This window comes from Amborella trichopoda, chromosome 2, assembly GCF_054954075.1.
Source record: "Amborella trichopoda isolate Santa Cruz 75 chromosome 2, AtrichopodaSantaCruz75HAP2 v2.0, whole genome shotgun sequence".
NCBI lineage: Eukaryota > Viridiplantae > Streptophyta > Magnoliopsida > Amborellales > Amborellaceae > Amborella > Amborella trichopoda.
The window spans coordinates 63,536,449-63,542,448 of NC_142337.1; positions in this window are offsets into that span (position 1 = coordinate 63,536,449).

Genomic DNA, 6,000 nt, shown 5'->3' on the forward strand with positions numbered 1-6,000 from the left:
CTATTCTATCTTTCGCTTTATCCAACCCTCCATATTTGAATGGAGGGTTAAGATTGTTTCAATCACAATGTCAGGCTTTTATACTAGGCTTTTATACTGTTTTATTTTTATTTTTTTTTCTATAAATTATTTTCATACCAAATTTTGAACGTCGATTCCTGTATTAAACTTGCACTAATGAAAAATATAAAAAAATATTTTCAATAAAATAAAATAATCAAAATACTTTTAAAAATTTTAAGGAGTATTTTGGTCATTATTTTTTATCGAAAAATTATTGTTAATATTTTTTATAGGTGTGCCCTAATGATGAAGTGGCATGTACCAAATTTCATATTCAGAAAATCTGTATTAAAAAAACTAAAAATAAAAATACTTTGAGACGTCGGATCTAAAGATCAAATAGTGAGTGGCTCTCTTGATAAAAAAAGGACGGCGGGATGGTAAGGTAGGATAGAACTTCTATGTTGTAGGGGAACATAAAAAGCTTTTCCTTATTTCAAAAAGTGGGAGAGAAAATATGAAATTAGGGATACCAAAAAATAAGGTACAAATATAGAATCATGAATATTTGAAAGAGAAAATATCCACAAATTTTATCTATTTTTAATTATTTTTTAACCCTAACAAATATAGAAAAGATATGTTTATTCTAAATCCTTTAGGTGATATATTCATTCCAATTTTTCTTTCTTTTTAATATTCAACCTCTTTGTCCCTCTAATGGGAGAGAGAAAGAGTGGAAAAATAGATAGAGAGAGATTTAGGGGAAAATTATATGAAGAGAGATAAATGATGGTGTTTAGAAACGATGTCTTTCTTATAATTGTTTGGGGTAAAAAAATAGATTTAAAGGGGATAAAGTTAGCTTAAAGGGTTAAAAGATATAAAACTTAGAATTTTTATGATTCAAGATATGTTTTGAAACTTTAGGTTTATTGAGATATAAAATTTAAATATAAGAAGTATGGAGATATTTTTCCTATTTTAAAATTGGTTAAAAAAATAGTGAAAAAATCACATATATAAAGACTATACAAGAGATGATTATGATTTATAACTATTGTACAGATATATTAAAGGAATTAAACAATAATTTTATACTTTGATGAGTATGATTAGAGTAATACTTGATAATTTTTTATTGAAAGTTTCAATAAATTCAATAACAATGCCCTGTTGTCACAACAAAAAACATGACGTACATCTATAGGAGCATGAAATGAAACAACAACAATAATACTGAGGGAAAGCTTTCTATGTTCCCCTATCCTCTCCCTATCATCCAGCTGTCCGTTTTTTATCAAGAGAGTCACTCACCGTTTGATCTTAGATCCAACGTTTCAAAGTATTTTATTTTTAGTTTTTTTAATACAATTATTTTAAATATGAAATTTGGTACGTGCCATCTTCTCATTGGGGCGCACCTAGAAAAAAATATCAACAATAATTTTTCGATAAAAAATAATGATCAAAATGCCCCTTGAAAATTTTAGGGATATTTTTGTAAATTTATTTTATTGAAAATATTTTTTTTTATATTTTTTGTCAGTGCAAGTTTAATAGAAGAATGGAAGTCCAAAATTTGGTATCAAAATAATTTATAAAAAAAAGAAAAAATAAAACAGTATAGAGACGTGGCATTGTGATTGGGGCAATCTTAGCCTTCCATTAAAAAATAGACGGTTGGATAAGAGGGAGGATAAAACTTCTATGTTGTAGGGAACATAGAAAGCTTTCCCTAATACTAAACATAAGAATTGATTAACAAATAATAAGAATTGTGAATCAAGATATAAGATTACTTTTCAAAGAGAAAACAAAAAATGGTGTCCATAGAGGATCGTAGTTAGTTAAAAGAAAATACAAAGATCCAAATATATAAAATAGTGGTCCATTCAAAATGCTATATTGTGTATAGCAATAAAATAAATACAAAAATAAAATATGAAATTAATCAAACTTTTGTATGTATAAAATAAGCAACAAGATGCTTAAGAAAATTCAAATCTCGCATTGAATCTTAGCCATTGAAATCTTTAGTAAAATTTAATTTCTCTCTTGCTCTTTATCCAGTGGGTATGAGTTTAAAGAATTTTTTTTTTATTGGGTTACTTTTTTTCGAATTCTACCTTTTATTTTGTGATACATGATTATCATGATTTGTTGTTTTTTTTTTGGCAATATATTGCTTATATTTTTTTGTTCACTTTTTTAAGGAACTTTTGATAGAATTTTTCTGTTAAAATCAAGATTTTTAATTTACTTCCATTGTTAATGTACTTATCTTTAAATCAAAATTCAATAATATTAAGTTCAAGAAAAAATAAAGTCATAAAGAAGATATTTTTTTAAAAAGATAAAATACGGATTTATGTTAGTTTCATTAAAAAACACGATTTTTTGAAGATATTTTGAAAAACTCAGAGTTATTAATGGATTTAAAAAAATTAGAGATTTTTCAAAAAAAAATGTGTGTTGAAAAGGCAGACTTACTGGCTATGAGTGTAGAGTATATGTGTTTTGCATGTATGCAGGTTGAAGTGCAGGTGCATGGGTAGCATGTATATTTATATATATATGTAGGGAAAATTACGTACACCCGCTGACCAGACTTTCTAGGCCCCTGAATTACGTACACCTCTAGACCACACTGTTTAGGCATATGCCACTATATATTTCTTAAGTCATACTAGTAACTCATTTTTTTTTTTCCTCATCCACCTCCAAGTATGAGAATACCATTGTGGTCGAGACTGCTTTGCAACCTTGTTTTTAAATATGACTTTTTTTGGAAGGTGAGGTTGGTTTAGCATTTCGACTATGACAGCAGACTTGATTCTAATATTTTTCTCATATGAGGCCAATTCGAAAAAGGGGGGCAAATATATTAAGGACAAAATCTTAAGGAGGCGAGACAAGAAAATGAGAAAGAACTAAGTACGAATAGGGTAGTTTCAAGATTCATAATATTTCCCTACGTAAAAAAAGAGTTACATTGAAAGAAAGGATCCATCCAGTCAATGTGTGATTGATTCATAATATTTCCCTATGTAAAAAAAGAGTCGCATTGAAAGAAAAGATCCATCCAGTCAATATGTGATGACAAGAGTGAAACAAATAGAGTGAACATATAAGATGCAAAGAGTGATCCAAGTCAATAATGTAATACAAAAAAGGACAAATCACATATATACAACTGAGAAAATTTGCATAAACGTTTTGCATACATACAACTATATGTACATTTCTTGTGCAAAAAATTCATGGTCATTTCATGGTCCAATAATGCTCGTCACATAATTTCTTATCCGGTTCTTTTTAGCATAGGAACAAGCAATCGAGAACAAGAGTGAATTAGGCACGCATCTAGTCTCAAGGCTTCACAACACATGGATACAAGCATGTGACGGGCAGGGTTAGGGCCTTCTTCTCAATGCTATCAAAATTGTCAATATTGAATTTACGAAACAAAATATTAAAAGCATATTAGTGTACACTGAAAAGGAACCATGTATAAAAAGCTCAAAAAAAATACAGTTCAATTATTAATAAAATCTCTCATAAGGATTTCCTTATAGTTTTGCAAGAAATTGTTGAAGAAAGCCTGAGCCGTGGTTCCTACACCATCTACATTAATCTTCTTAAGAGATTTGAGAAGCTATTCAAAATAGAGAAACATTTATTTCAAAACCAGGAAATTCAGATAAGATAGAAAGCGCAGTACCAAAATGTTGGGCAGATAAGTGATACAAAATAGTCATTTGCAACAAAAATTTTCAAACCCAACATAGAAGGCATGAGGGGCTTGTACAACACGATCAAGAAAATCAACATTGGAATCAAAATGTATAGAAGATATACTGATAGAGATCTAAGCACAACAAGTATCCACGAGCATCTTCTTTTGAAGTGTCTAAGCACACCAATTGGCCATGAGTATCTTCTTTTAGAGTGATAAATTCCTCCTAATTTTCACACATATTTGAAGGATGAAAACCCTAGGAGGGTTTCCAAGAAGAACAATAAGGGTAAGAAATAGTTTGGTTTCTTTTTTTAGTTTTTTGAGGCTATTTCAGATTTTTTTTATTTTTTATTTTTTTATTTCATTGCTAGACCAGGTAGGGACTTTTTAGATATTTTAAGTAAAGTTAAGTAATTTAGTTTCAAGTTATACTTAAGTTCGGATCTTTTTTTATCAAAAGTTATTTGTAAGGATAAATATTTTCCAAATCAATAATTTTCTAATATAAATAAGGGCATGGATGGGCTAGAGAGTCATTCATGTATTCCTCTTTAAGAAAAGAAAGGCTTTGTTTTGTAAAAGAAGACTAAGGCTTGAGCTCTAGGTGGGAGAAAGCCTTTGGTTTCTCCAAAATTGCTTGTGTCAAGGTGCTTATTGTTGATTTTCTATGTTTTTTCAAGTTTTTCTGCATCAAACAAGTATACAACCAGTTAAAGGGTGTTCAGAGGATTGACAAATGTAAAATAAAACCTGAATTGGATCAGAAAGAGCAATATATCCATTATCACTAGGCATGCAAGAATTCAAAATGAAAGAAACACATATATGCAGGATTACCCTTTTCAGTTCAGCTTCAAGCTCAGCCATTTGTTTTTCAAGCTTTCTGATTTCTGCTGCCATTTCGTATTATAGAGACAGTAGAAAAGATTTTAGTTAACATCCCCAAATATTCACATGAACAAGGTAAACCTTTTCTGCAAGAGAATCTACTAATAGTACAAAGTTGTATTAATATTACAAAAATTCCATTCCCCGAAGACAATAGCGGTGATCATATGCAATCCACGGCTAATTTAGTCTCTAAAATGAATCCTGAAACTTAACTTCTACCTATTTCTTTTATAAGCAACACCCATGTATATGAGACTGCCAAAGATAAACAGTATGTATAGGGCTGTCTGAGAATTTTTCCATGTAAAAATCATCCACCTCATCCCCGCTCTATCTCTCCTCTCACAAATCTTCCAATTTCCTTTTTTATTCCCTCTGATTTGTAATCACTGCAAGACTCCAACACGCTCCTTCACCTGCACCTATATCATCATATCAACTTCTGTTTTCTTTTGCTTGATTTCTTTCTCCCATTAACCTTTACATTGTAATGTCTCCCAGAGGCACACATGTACCTCAACTCTTCCTTTTTTTTGCACTCTCTTCACTTTACCATTTATTTGCCTCTTTTCCACATCAATCTCTCCCATTCTTCACCTTTTAGGAGCCGTTTGGGTACGTGAAAATCTATTACGTGACAACAAATTCTAAGAAAATAAAATGGAAAAACATTAGCCGAGATTACCCGAGATTTCTTCAAAAATTATGAAATCCATTACACGTGGTGAGGGGTGAAAAATCTATTACGAAGTTGACAGGTAATCTTTGGAAATCTTTCATGTGCTTCTCTCTGCCATATCCCAGCTTAAAAAAACATTTCCCTCTCTCAAGTATACATTGTATTGTATAATTATTAAGGTAAGTAGTAAGTGAAAGTAGGGGATATGGAAAGGGGAATTTTCTACTGCAATCATAATAAAAAAATTTCTACATCCCTCTATCCCCAGTTTCGGTTGTAGCCCTCATCTGACTCTCATATGAAAACAAAATTTTTTAATAATTGGTAAGTGAAAGTAAATGGAAATCTAAATTAATTTCAACAGTTGTAGAACTTGATGATGGACAATTTTATACTGCAATCATAATAAAAAAATTTCTACATCCCTCTATCCCCAATTTGGGTTGTAGCCCGCCATCCTCTCTTGTTTAAAAACAAAAATAATAAAAATAATAATCGGTAATCGATGAAAAATTACGCAACACAATCATAATAAAAAAATTTCACACAACATAATCCTCATAAGACATTAGTAAAAGCTCAATTGAAATAAGATACCTCTTTAGTCTCCTCCAATGCTTCCAAATTTTCTACTGCAATTATCAAACCTTCTAATTTACTAATCAAACTTTTTCCCATTTTTTAA